The sequence below is a fragment of the Miscanthus floridulus genome, chromosome 17 (assembly GCF_019320115.1).
Source record: "Miscanthus floridulus cultivar M001 chromosome 17, ASM1932011v1, whole genome shotgun sequence".
NCBI lineage: Eukaryota > Viridiplantae > Streptophyta > Magnoliopsida > Poales > Poaceae > Miscanthus > Miscanthus floridulus.
In genome coordinates, this window is record NC_089596.1 from 106663758 (window position 1) to 106678360 (window position 14603).

A 14603-nucleotide genomic window follows, 5' to 3' on the forward strand; every position below is an offset into this window, starting at 1 on the left:
GAACCAAGAATTCATGTCAGAATCAGATTGTTTGAGGTTGGGGTCCTGGAGGTATTCCTGTTCAATCATTTTCAGTTTCAGACATCCCTTTCTAGTTTTTTCAATTTTCTTTTGGTCTATTGCTTATTGTAGTATGCCATGATTAGTCTCAAAACCACAGAGAATGAGCAGATATAGAATTTACTTTGTGAACATCTATTCTATTATTAGTCATGTGCCTTAAAATGTAGAACTAAAATTCACCTAAGCCGAGAGTGGATGCGTCGTCGGCCTTGGTGCCGGCGGCGCCCCGCTCCGGTCTCCGGCGCCGTCACGAATCGAGAGAGAGAGAGAGAGAGAGAGAGAGGGGGGGGGGAAGGAGAGAAAGAGGGAGAGAAGCATAGGTGAGGGAGGGAGCTCAGCTGGCGGCGGCGGTCCTAGACGGCGAGGCGCCGAGCTCCGGTCTAGCGAGGTGGAGAGAGAGAGAGAGAGAGGAAGCGAGAGTGAAGAGAGAGCCGGGCGCCGGCAGGGCAGTGGTGCTCGGCGTGAGGGAAGCAGAGCACCGGGCGATGGTGGAGGAGAGGCAGGGGAGCGGCGGTGGGGCGAGTCGGGGCGCCGCCAGCGCCAAGGCCGAACAGGGAATAGGGAGGGGAGGAGACGGGGAGGGAATGGGATTAGGGTTGTCAACTTGTTTTGGGCTGGGCCGTAGAGTACTAGAGTGGGTTGTACTACTATGCACTTGCGTGCTGGACCAAATTCGGTTCGAACCGAATTTAGAATACGGAAGACTCCGAATAAGACTTGGCACCTAAGGTAACGGCACTACTAGCCCCAGCTGCTAGCTCGAGCAGGCCTCCCCAGCAAATTGAAGATGGCTAGTAATGGAATTAGTTTGTCAACTAAACTTTGTGGCCATAAATTTCGTATCACTTTAGCCTTGAATTGTCATAAGTCAAATTTATCTAAATTTGACCAAATTCCGATAAACAAATATATATTATTGACATCTTCTGGGTCAAATAAATGCTCTAATTTGATGTCATGGATGTAAGAGTATTTCTCTCGGTAAACTTAAATAAAATTAGACGAGCTTAACTTATGACAAAACTAATAAACTATAATATTTTTAATTTGAAAAGAGAGTTGGTCATTAGCTTGCTCGTCAAATAAAACTGTTTTTTGCCCAAATAAGTTTGACAGTACGACACACGACAGAACAAATATATGAGAGAAAGCGGACGTGATTTCGACGAGAGTTATAAACACAATATTAAAAAATAGTACTAACAATATAGCCGAATTTGAAGGGAAAAGGTTAGCAGAAGCCACGTGAAGTTGACACCTCTCAAGTGAGCAAAGTGATTATTGGCGCGGGCTTGACGAGCACACTAAGGGCGTGTTTGTTTTCACTTATAGTCGGAATCGAGATGAAAATAAGCAAAAATCTCACCCAAACACCTTCGATTATTTTAGATTCTATAACAATCGGGGAGGTGAAAAAATCCTAAATGAACTAGGACCGGCGTTTTGCGGACCGCGAGCGAGGGGGCACGTTTCCCGCACCGCAGCCGTTTTTCCGCTCGATGTCCCTCCTCTCGCGTCCCGCACAGCTCTGCGCCGCTCGCCTCCCCCACCCACTCGTGCGTCGCGGGCTCAGTCAGAGCGCCTCGGCGACCCCCGCCCACTCGCGTGTCGCGAAGCTCGTTCCCCGAGAAGATGGCCGAGGAAGTCAGGGGCACATATGGCCTTTTACCCCCTTGATTGCTACATAATCAGGATTGTCAAACATGTCTGATTTTTTCTACCGAGATTTTTTTCGACTGCAGCTTATAAGATCTTGATTAGATTATAAACGATTCTTACATAAGCGGTCCCAAACACGCCCTAAATTCAATACAATCCATTCGCGTTGTCCCACGTAGACACGTAACTTTCTTTCATATATAATCATGATGATGTCATTATAGACATGAAAGAAAACCAAACATACTCCCCCTATCCCAAATAAATATAATCAGTTTCTTAAATTATCCTAGGCCGAACTATCTTGGGCTAAACCAACTTTATAGTGAAGAATGTGAACACTGCTTATGACACCAAATAAGTTGGTATGAAAAAATCATAATGTATCCAGTAACACTATTGATGCTTTTATATAAATTTGATTATACTAGGATCGTGCTCGTGCGTTGCCACGGACAGCAAAATATTTATATTGCAAAACATAGAGTATTCAACAAGATAATAATAGTGTGAAAATAAATTTAAAGACATATTTAATCTAAAAACGTAGTTACTGTATTAAACAAAGCTAGGTACGATAACGGTTAAGCTTGCATATTCATACATACATTCAACCACAATCGAGAATAACATGTCATGCACGTAATTACAAATGCACGGCACGGAGGGCAAGCAGTTTTATCCAAAAACCTTTGAAAGAATGCACACCACATCCGATTTGGATCAGCCAGAAAGTAGTTTAATAAAAACTTTGAAAGAATGCACATCACATCCCATTTGGATCAGCCAGAAAGTAAAGTTTAACCAGAAAACCTTTGAAAGAATGCACATCTCATCACATTTGGATCAATCTGACACACAGTACTTTGTAGATCGTGATGTTAGTGGTAATGTATCTAAACACAGGTGACTAAGTCAAGAATCCGTTCATATACATAAAATAAGTCATGAACACCACTATTAACTTTAGCATGTGGAATAACCGGATGTCATCCTGGGGACTGGCGGATAAGCAAGAAAATAATATAGTTGGGTGATTGTAGATGTCCCCCACAAGCTCATTCTACAGACGATTTTACTTGGAAACAATCAATATCGACTCAACTCCGCTTCCTATGAAGTTTCCTATAAGTGTTCATTCTAGAGTGGTCCACTTGCTTCAGCCTCCCAATCAGCTTTTCCAAATGACCATGAGCAAACTTAGTGTCTTAAGCGCAGCCCCACATAGCATGCCTGCCTATACAACAGTGTCAAAAAAAATATAAGTAAATCTTGTTATGACACTCCATCAAATAGTTCTTAGAACTCCTAAATCTTCAACCAATTGATGAAGACCTAAGCAGGAAACAACCAAACGAAGAAGTATCAATGCTTTGCCTTTCGCTAAGACATAGCTTCCAAATTACAACCATGAGTATATGATGGCCACAAGTTTTCTACAATATAACTAAGAAATTATACATGCATCTTTGGTTAATGGTCATTTGCTCTTGTCCAAACATTTCATTAATCACATGTTCTGCAAATAAACATATGAATCAGCAAAACAGGCTTCAATCATATTTTATTTGCAATCCTTAAAAGTCCAGTAATAATGTAAAAATGTCACATCAAACAGAAAGAGGGCAGGGAATATGTCAAGGACTTCAATTCAACTGGGGGTGTTTGTATACGTGGTGCTAAACTTTAGCAGGGTCACATTGGATGTTCGGATGCTAATCAGGAGGACTAAACATGAGCTAATTACAAAACTAATTGCACAGATGGAGTCTAATTCGCGAGACGAATCTATTAAGGCTAATTAATCCATCATTAGCAAATGGTTACTGTAGCACCGCATTGTCAAATCATGGGCTAATTAGGCTTAATAGATTCGTCTCGCGAATTAGACTCCATCTGTGCAATTAGTTTTATAATTAGACTATGTTTAATACTCCTAATTAGTATCAAACATCCGATGTGACAGGTGCTAAAGTTTAGCAGGGAGCCAAACAGGCATTGCAGAAATTAGCATATTCGTTTTTTATACTGCGAAGAAAGAAGTGTAAGTAAAAGCAAAGATAATGAGCTAATAAAAGCTGAAGCTGCCTGCCGAAATCAAAGAGGAAATATGAAGTATATGGGATGGGGATAGCCAAGTTGAATGTCAGGTAGGCAGCACCGGTCATGGGTCGGCAAAGAAGCATATACCTATGTATGACTCATGAAAGACCTGTTGTTGAGCACTTCATCATCAAGGGCCTGCCTGCCCAGACGCATTGCTTCTTAACAAGCTGCAAAAAGAAATACTTTTAGCCAAACACTTCCACGCCATGCTCAACACACATCATCTCTGTCGACTCAATGTGAATGGAGCAATGTGCTAGAATCTAACCTTAATGTTCTTCTCACATAGCAGCCTGATATACAAGGGCTCAAAAGGTACAGAGTGTCTGCAGGCAAGAACAGAGTCAGGAAACCATTGCATTGCATTAAGCAATAGAGGAAGAACGCAATGGCATAAAGAAACAAATAAAGAAAGCAGTGGACCATGTGGCAGTGATATTCAAACTCCATGTTCTTCAGCTCTGTTGCGACTGCAACTGGTCTACTTGCCATTGAAATTGTCAACTGCAGGTTTAACCACAAAATGGAACAAAAATCAGCCACAAAAGCCATATGAGAAAAATGGAGGTTTAGATTGTAACAAAACATTTATATTGTAATAAACGAAGCATTCAATAAGATAATAATAATGTAAAAATAAGCACAAATATTAAAAGGAACTGCACCATTTAAAGGAACTGCAGAATTGCAGACAGAGACACTCTATTTGAACTGCATATTCTAGATGACAGGCATTGGATGTGACCTCCCCTGAATCCACAAGATAAATGCATTATTGTCAGCACCATGCAGAATATAATCTTAATTGCTCAGGGAATTAATCCGGCTTCTCAGTATAGCATAACCAGAAAAAAGCAACGCTCCCGTTAACAATTACCTATATCATAAAACTTTTTTTATTGGTTAACAATTAGCTATATCCTACCAGCAATCCTAATGTCATATGTGGATTTAATTAGAGGCTGTACCCACAAAGGGAACATGTATTCTGTAGGTCCAAGGCAGCATCCAATTGTACTCTGATTCTAGACGATGAAAATTAATAGCAGTGTAGATGCACTAAACTTATTACTTCATGACCCCCAAAACAACAGCATTAATAACCAAAGAAACGAAGTGCCCGCGGATGTTGGAATAGTGAGTCCCACCCATGGTTATTAAGGCAGTAGGGCGAGGCGTGGCGACCCACGCCCTTCAATTTGATGCATTTTGTGTGCCTACAATGAAAATGGCATATTGGACATTTTATCACACATAAAAACTGCATACTGGATATTCTATAAATAATTGGTGCACATATATTTTCAACCTTGATTGGTGTTATTTGGCAGATCTCGAAACGGAGCTCTAGCATTGTTTCTTTCAACCGGATCCATCTATCTTCAACTGCAAATCCATCACAATGTATTACATGAGCTTAAGCATGTAAGTAGAAATCTGAGGCCAATCAAGATGTAGTAAAAAAATGCATGGCTTCCCCAGGAGTTCCTTTTTCAACCAAGGTAGCTATATTAGAACCATATATAGGAGGTTTCTGCAAAAACATTGAATGCCCCGGCGGCGGCCGTCGTCCGAGTCCGCCAACCCCTGCGCCCATCTGTGTGCTCGGCCCGCCTCCACCCGACGACCCACCAGACAGTCTCCACCCTCAAAATAGTGTACCTGATCCTCAAAATTATATACATCATCAAAATTACAAAGGCCAGATTAAGAAGCAGGATGAATAGTGTACCTGAGCTTCAGGCCTAATCTCTACCTCAACGAGCAGAATCATGGAGCCCACGTCATTTCCCTTACTGTTCCGTGGAGGCGGGGGCAGGCAGCGCTCGCTGGACGCCTCTGACGTGGATCCAGGCAGAGGAGACCGCCCTCCACGGATCCACGCAGAGAAGACCGCCCTCCTTGGACCCAAGCTGCGGAGCTCCATGGCTTCACGCGTTGCAGCCGACTTCGGCCCCCTCGTCGTCGTGTGCTGTTGGCAGTTCAGGAGCGGAGAAAAAAAAGAAATAAATCAGCTAAAGAAGAATAATGCAAAGAGAGAGAAAACAGCACATATACAAAATAGCTTAAAATTGTGTAGTACTGTTTAAGTGATAGATTAACCAAGGCATTATCCAAATTCCACTGATAAAGATCATATGATCGTGTGTTGTTCAATACCACTCATCGTATCAGGTACACAGCGGTTGAAGCCTACAAACCTTATTATCCAAACGTGACCAAATAATATATACAATATGACCTCCTACAGCTTCGGTGGCTAGGGGAATATGTCAGGGGTGAACTTTTGCGCGGCGCTTATGCTCCCCTTGATCTCTTAATAGCTCCTCTGCACAGCAACAGAACTCATCAGCAAAAAACTCCCAATTCCCAAATATCCTGAACCTGAATGAAAAAGCAATGGCATGTTTTTTGTTCCCCTAACCAAATAAACGCAATCTGCGGGTTCGTCTTGCCGCCGGTGATTACAAGGAAATCGTTGTCAGTGAAGGAGATGGTAGCATCCGGCTTCCCCTGGTACAGACGTACACATCAGAATCAAATCTTTCAGAATACCGATCCGGCAAAGGACGACGCAGAAGGATAGACCTTTGGTGACCTCGCCCTTCTTAAGGTCGCCCAAGAAGATCTCCTTGTCAACGCCGAGCTTCTGCAATGCACAGCGCCACACATGAATTCACGAATCAGGAAGCCCGTCGATCTGGTGGGGGTTTCACGCAATATTGTCAAGTAAAAGAGGAGAGATTCACGGGAGATTTGAGATGGGGAGGAGGAGGGAGAGGGGGAGGAGGGGTGGCTGACCTTGGGGGCAATGTTGAGCTGGTAGACAAGGCCAACCTTCTTTGTGAGATCCTTGCCGGTGTCGGTGGCCATGTGGAGGCGCATCTGCTCCAGGAGCGTAATTGATTGGGCGTAATTGATTGGTGAAGAGACTCGGCACGGAAGGCGGCGGGATGGGCGAGGACGCCGCTCGTGGATGGGATTGGGTGCGGGGAAGCTGGAGCACCGCATGCATCGCCTTCTGCACATTGTCCGCGGAGATGAGCGAGTAGGGCGGCCGCGTGGAGGTTGCGGCGCCCCCGGCAACGTCGGTTCCCGCGTTGGGGTCCTCCTCCACCTCCGCCACCGCGGTGGCGCCATCTGAGGCCGCGACCCCGCCATCTGGAGCGGCGGCGCACCGCACGCGGAACGACGCCGGAGCCGCGAATCGGGTGGGGAGGAAGGGCACGGAGTGGGCGTTGGAGCGGAGGGATCAACGGAAGAACGCGAAGCACGGGGTGGGGCGATGCATCGCGGGAGGCGTGGGGCGGTGGGAGGCAGACCGATGGAGCTGAGGGATGGCTCGGAGGGGCGGACGGAAATCGGACGGAGCGAGGGCCACGGAACTCGCGGGTTCGGTGTCGCACCTGCATGCATGGTGTGAGCGGCTTTCGTCACGCACGGCTGGACGGAATAGTTAGGAATGTTATAGTTACAGGAATAGAGATATAAAAATTTAAAATAATTTAATTTATGATAATTCTAAAAATTGATTTACTTTAGGATGTAGAAAGTATACGTAAGGGATCACATTGGCTATAGGCTAACGGACGAGTATTTGTGCCACACATACTCCTTTTTGCAATAAGTTATTATCTAGTTAACTATTACATATTTCAGTCTAAGTAGTGAGATAGTTATTATAATTTAATATTAGCCAACGATTAGCTAAACTATTAAATGGATCCGTTTGGATCCAAATAAGCTAATTATCAGCAGCTTACTATTAGCTGTCTGAAGCCTTTGCTGTTGTGTTCGTTAAGTGCCACCATATCATGTGACTCCCTTAATGGCTTAGTCACATATTAGAAAGAGGACACTTGTTGACTTCTCATAACGTGAGCTGTCCTGTTCATAGATAAATTCCAAAGAAACCCAAACAAGGATATAGGAGGCAAATAGCCGGAGATGAACAGGTCAGGCGTGGGACCCGGGTGTCATCCTCCGTTCCTACTACACCATACTCCCTCCGTCTCAGGATACAGGCGCAACTCAAAATTTGTAAAGACCAAGGAGTACATTAATTACCGCGTGGTTTCCATCTCGGAATAATTGTGTGAAACGTTGCTCCGTCCCGCGCCGTTAAACCGAGTCGCGCGTATTTTCTTTTCTTCTCCTGTCGCATGCGGCCAGCAGCCACACGCGTTTTTCTTCCGAGCCCGCGGTCCTTCCAGATTCCATGCATGTAGCCGCGCGCATTTTTCAGCTGCCGGCACCTGCGCGTATATGAAAAATATTTTGGCAAGTGGCGCCACTAATCGCTCGTTTGTGTTCCTATAAATAGGTAATGGCCCTGTTTGCTTCTCTTATAATTCATCTTTTTCAATTTATTTTTTCAGACGAAACAGTGTTTTCCTCCCACAACAAATCAGCCGTGAAGGAAATTGTGACGCCTAAGAGGGGAGGTGAATTAGACAACTTAAAATTCTACTTCTAAACTATGGCCTCTTTTTCTAACCCTAGCAAAACATGTGCAAAAGATAAACTATCTAAATATGCAACTACGGTTTTGCTATTGTCTTGCTATCTCTACCGTAAAAGGAGTAATGTAATCAATGTGAATGTGGAAGCTAAAGAGTAAGGTATAGATATGCAAACTCCCGTCGACGACTCCAGTATTTTTACCGAGGTATCGAGAAGCATGCAAGCTTCCTCCTAGTCCTCGTTGGAGACCCTCGCAATTAATCCCTCGTAAGGGCCAAGTTCCCAGTCGGGTAAATCCGTGGATAGCCTCGGGCCTTCCCCACGCGCAAGTGGGTCTCCGACGTGCCTTCCGACAAGCCTCTCCCGGATGCTCCCCGCCGTCTTCACTATCAAGCTTCCGGCCAAAACGCCACGGACCTTGTTCCCTCCGATACATGGTGGCGGCCACACCACAAACGTGGTTGGTGTGATCTCGCAAGACTACAAGCCCCTCCGATGTACAACAATAATGTGCGCAAGCACCGAGTGGTAAGAGGTATGCAAATCTCACTAAACACTAGGCCTAAACCTAGAGCAAACGCATAAGCGATGATCTAATCAACCTAATCACTTCATAAAGCACCTATGCTAATCACCTAATAAAACACTAAGCACTATATAAGTGGAGATCACTAAAATGGTGTATCAACACCCTTGGTATGTTTTCTCAGCTCCACACACTTTATTTGGCCGGTTGGGGGTCTATTTATAAGCCCCACTGAGAAAGTAGCCGTTGGGGACAAAATTCGGCTTTTCTGCTACTGACCGGACGCTGATCACGTTCTGACCGGATGCATCCAGTCATCCCGACCGTTAGAGCTGTGATCAACTGATCAAACGCTGCCGGCGTCCGGTCACAATTTCACCGCTCTAGAACCTTTCTGTACTCGATCGGACGCTGCTGTTCTACGTCCGGTCGATTTGCCGCCAGCGTCCGGTCCAGCGTTCGGTCGCTGCTGCTGACGCCTGCTGTAGTTGAGTCACTGATCGGAGCGTCCGGTCAATCACCTTTCAGCGTCTGGTCCAGCGTCCAGTCACCTCTGTGAGCTCGTATCTTCGCGATCTTACGTCTGGCTTGGTTCTTATCTTCATGATTGGACTTTGCTTGATATCTTGGGTCTTCACTTGTGCTCATAGGGTCTTGTTTATGATGTTGATCATCGGATCATTACGTCGCCTTCGTCTAAGTCACGTCTTGCACCCAATTGAACTACGAAATAATTACTTACAAATTCATTAGTCCAACTTGGTTGTTGTAGGGTCGAGATGGCGGACTAGAGGGGGGTGAATAGTCCTTTCTAAAATTAATCGCGTCGGTTAACCGAAACAAATATGGAATTAGAACTATCGGTCTAGTCAAGACTACACCCCTCTATCTATGTTCTCTAGCAGTCTAGCACCTTCCAAAGATACTAATTAAGCAACAAAGGTGCCAGACTAGTTAGAGCTCACCTAACCAATTCTAAGAGCAAGGTCACACAAACCTATGCTACTAGTACTTTAAGCAACAAGAGAGCTCCTACACATGCTACTAAGCAAAAGCATAAAGCTAACTAAGTTCACTAGCAATGCTCAATAACAAGGCAACCAATGCTAAATTAGAGAGCGCAAATACTTAGCTACACAAACTAAGCAAAGTGACTAACAAGGTTACACAAACCTAATTAGCCACACAAGGGAGCTACTACTATAGTACACAAGCAAGAAGGTAACTAGTAAGCTACACAAGCTAACTAGTTACAAGAGCAACTACACAAGCACAATATATATGAAAGTAATTACAAGCTTGTGTAACGAGGATGCAAACCAACGGGAAGACCAAGGTTGACACGATGATTTTTCTCCCGAGGTTCACGTGCTTGCCAACACGCTACGTCCCCGTTGTGCCGACCGCTCACTTGGTGGTTCGGCGGCTAATTGGCATCACCGCCAAGCCCTCATGTCGGGCACCGCAAGAACCTACCCCGAAAGTGAGGGTAGCTCAATAATACGCTCAACTAGAGTTGCTCTTCGTGGCTCCCGTGGGGCGAGCACAATGTCCTTCACAAAGCTCTTCTCCGGAGCACCGCACAAGCTTCTTGCGGGCTTCAACGGAGACCACCACAAAGCCGTCTAGGAGGTGGCAACCTCCAAGAGTAACAAGCACCACTGGCTTGCAACTCAATCACCAAGTACCACTCGATGCAACTTCACGATGCAATCACACTAGAATCGCTCTCTCACACAATCGAATGATCACTATCAAGTATATGTAAGATGGAGGGCTCCCAAGCACTACTACACAAGCCACCAAGGCTCTAGTGTGCTCAGCTACCGGCCCAAAGCCGACCATGGCTTCTATTTATAACCCCACGAACAAATAGAGCCGTTACCCCTTCACTAGGCAAAAGTCAGGACGACCGGACGCTCTAGTCCGATCGACCAGACGCTGGACCTCAGCGTCCGGTCATGCGATGCACGCCATGTGTCCCCTACTTCAAATACTATTCACCCAATCTCAACGGTCATCTATCGACCGGACGCAGCAGCTTAAACTAACCGGACGTAGCAACCCTAGCGTCCGGTCATTTTCAGTAAGGTACCAGACATGACCAGACGCATCCGGTCAATCGCGATCGGATGCAGCACCAGCGTCCGGTCACTCTCTGGCCTTTCTACTCTGCCTACGTCACCACAAGTCACCCTGATCGGACACACACAGTCAGCGTCCGGTCACTTCCAGTGCCAGCGTCCGGTCGATGATCGACGCCTGCATGCTGTCTGCCATCACTGACCGGACGCTGGAACCCAACGTCTGATCACCATGTCCACTCTGTGAAACCCTATCTTTTCTATATAGGGCGTCGGTGGCACCATCGGATTGTCCGCACTCTACGAGAGGACACTCCTCCGGTGGAGTTTCAAACCCTTCTCACCTCCATTCTATCGCCGAGTTAATCCACATCAACTCTAACTTCATCTCCTTTATAAATGTGCCAACACCACCAAGTGTACACCACTATTTATATGTGTGTTAGCATTTTCACAATCATTTCCCAAAGAATTAGCCACTCAACTTGCCACGCCACTCAATCCTAGCGACGATGCAGAGTTAGATCACTCGAGTGGCACTAGATGACCGATATGCAAACAAGTTTGCCCCTCTTGATAGTACGGCCATCTATCCTAAATGCAGTCATCAACTTCTCTACACACATATGACCAATGAAATGAAATGCCCTAGGTTATACCTTTGCCTTGCTCATTCCATTCTATCTCCTCCAATGTTGATGCAACACATGCACCAACATGATCAACAATGATATGACCCACTTCATATCATCACGTGATCATATTGGTTCATCGATCTTGACATCACTTGCTTTTCACCGTTGCCTTCGTCCATCGGCGCCAAGTCTTGCTCAAGCTTCACCGCCACGCGGTCCATCACTCCAAAGTCTTCGACTTGCCCTTCACGCTTGCAACCGGTCCATCAAGTCAAGTCTTGTCTTGATCTTCTCCACTTGATCACATGACTCAATGTCATGTCCCATGTGCAATGAGCTCCTTCATCATCACATGTGTGAGCTTTGCAACATCTCTAAGCTATTTTCACCTTCATGGCATATGTTGCTCACACATATGTACCTGTGGACTAATCACATGTGTATCTCACATAAGTACAATTAGTCCTAGGTTGTCACTCAATTACCAAAACCATACAAGGACTTTTCAATCTCCCCCTTTTTGGTAATTGATGACAACTCTACAAAGATATGAAAATTAAGCTCTTTTGGATTCATGTTGCTTGCCCAAGCAATTTTACCATGTGAAAATGATTTTGGACAAGTACCACAAACTCGAGATGGTAGTATTAGCTCTCCCTATATATGTGCTAGAGTGTTTGATTTGAAGCTCGCACATATGCATAGATTAAAATTGGGGGAGAGTAATTACTACCAGATGATGCTAAGGGGTATAGAGTAAACCTTTGAAGTGTGATACCAATCGGAGTTGCACCTTAAAGTTCATCCTTAGCACCATGGTTAGCTAGATAACACTTGAAAATAAAATAACTAGATACCTCGTGAGATCAATTTTAAAGGCAAGGTATTAGTATTACTTGTAAAGCATACCAAGTGTCTAGCTATCATTCTATGTGTGCTAGTTATCAAATTATCATTTAAGTTCTACAACTAGCATACACCACACAAGCATGCATAATGAATTTGAAAACTTATGCAATGCAAGCAAGCACATGAACATGCACATATCAAATGCAATCAATCAAAGTTCATGAGCTTGCTCTCCCTACTTATGTGCATTTCTTGTCCAAGAATTTTGATCCATCTCTTTTTTTTATTGTTGTCCAATCTCTATTTCTTTGAGCTTTTATATCTTATCTCTCCCCCTTGTACAATTTCAATTTCAAAGCTTTCATATCTTTGTACAATCTCTCCCCCTTTGTCATCAATTTCCATAAAAGGTGTGCTTCTCATTGATGCAAAGGTATATGTTTGGGGTAGATGGTTGAGGCTTGAATCTTGCATTTTTTATGGACATAACTTGATTGTTGGAATGACATCACTTGTAGATTCCACTTGTAACTTTTACCACTTGTATCTTGTGTAGGGCTTCTTGAGATACCACACATAAGATTTTTGATCTTGAGATCAATTTGTGGGACACCTCCCTCTATGTGATACCATGGGTCATCCATTTGATACACTTGAGCTCTTATAGGTGAAGGATGCATTCTTCATTTGATGATCACTTAAAGTTGAGGATCACTTGTGGAACCATCGTCTTGCATGATTGATACCATGTGTAGATATGATATCACTTGAAAGAATTTTCTAGTATGGAACCACTTGTTGGATTCATCAATAAAAAACATTTCTTGAACCTTTGCTATCTTTACGAGTATCACTTATAGGATATCACTTGTGAGTTGATCTAGACATCATTTGTGAATTCTTGATGAAATACTTGGGTCTAGATACTATTTAAAACAAACAAACTAGATATCCATTTATATTGTTGTCTTGTGCTTATACTCTTATCACTATCATGAGCTTCTATGGTTGACTTAAATTAAATTAATTTGCCTAAGCTTTCAAGTCCGATTTGAACCAATGACAAGCTTCTTCACACCTTTTGCAAGGGTTATCTTGCCAATGTTGTACTTGTCACTTGTTAGCAATCCAAATTAAGTCAAGTAATTGGGTTCACTAGCTCATGAACAAATTCATATACTAACCACTAGATCAAGTAATCATTCAAGCAATTGTGGTAGGCTATGAATTTAAACATTTCATTTGTTATGCATGATCCTATGAAGCATGTACTATATGCACTAACCGCATACTAGTAAGGGATGAAATGATCATGCACATTACAATGATACCTTTGCTATATTGAAATAGAGGATAGTCACATAGATTCCAATTCATTACTCCAATAGCAATGTGAAGTCCAATTATAAGCTTGGTGAAGACCAATAGACACCATTTTGAATTCCACTCTTCACTCATATGAAATGAATACCACTTATGATCAAGTGCACTTTCTTGTTGTGGTTGACTTGCTTCATCTTTTGATCTTTACTTGCATAAGAGCATCAATTTAAGAATACCATTTAAAATATCATAACTAGCTCTCTTTTGGGTGTTACTTGCTTTTCTTGATCAACCCCTTCTTTCTACCAAATGATTCCTAATAGTCACTAAAACTTAAACTTTAACTTCATCTTGAGTTTGATCTTGATCTTTCAATTTGAGTACCGAATGTGTGCAAAGTACACTCCACAATCAAATAGCCTTGTACTCTTTGCTTGTCATACTTCTATATTATCTCAAAACCAAACTTAGGTACCTCAAACACTTGTAAACATGTTTCCAACTTGAGGACCTTTCAATCAAAGTGACTCTAGATCAATCCAACATTTGTCACTTTTCTGACAGATTTTGTACCCTTCAAAGAAATAAGCATATCTCCCAAAGTACAAATCCAAATACCACAAATTTGGTGGAGGTGTGCAATACTAAGTTACCTAGCAGCTGTAAAAATTTTAGCTTCATTTGACTTCTAGATTACTACCAGATTTCAATTCTTCCACCACTGCTACATGCTGAAAATAGCTGCACTATAGCTGACAAGATCAACTCCAAAACTAAAGCATTTCTTATCCAATTCTCATGAAAATTGTACAGCATCTTATACCATAAGTCTAGAGCATGTACACCAATTTTTATGCTAATCCAATAAGTGTTGATTACTCAAACATGGCTAAG

The 14603-nt window shown here is 43.5% G+C and overlaps 1 long non-coding RNA gene across 6 annotated transcripts; it reads right to left on the bottom strand.

The window, feature by feature from the left end:
• Positions 1-2633: 2633 nt before the first annotated feature.
• LOC136517897 (uncharacterized) lies at positions 2634-7119 on the bottom strand. Of its 6 annotated transcripts, XR_010774363.1 has the most exons (13): positions 6631-7119; positions 6418-6478; positions 6254-6342; positions 6030-6157; positions 5585-5800; positions 5347-5490; positions 5138-5214; positions 4977-5045; positions 4494-4578; positions 4252-4332; positions 4097-4154; positions 3913-3995; positions 2634-2959 (listed from the first exon to the last, which is right to left on the bottom strand). It is a non-coding gene; the product is annotated as an uncharacterized lncRNA (long non-coding RNA). The 6 variants fall into 6 exon arrangements; XR_010774364.1 differs by having other exon boundaries at positions 2634-2955; positions 5138-5490; XR_010774359.1 differs by having other exon boundaries at positions 5138-5490.
• Between the last annotated feature and the right edge of the window lie 7484 nt (positions 7120-14603).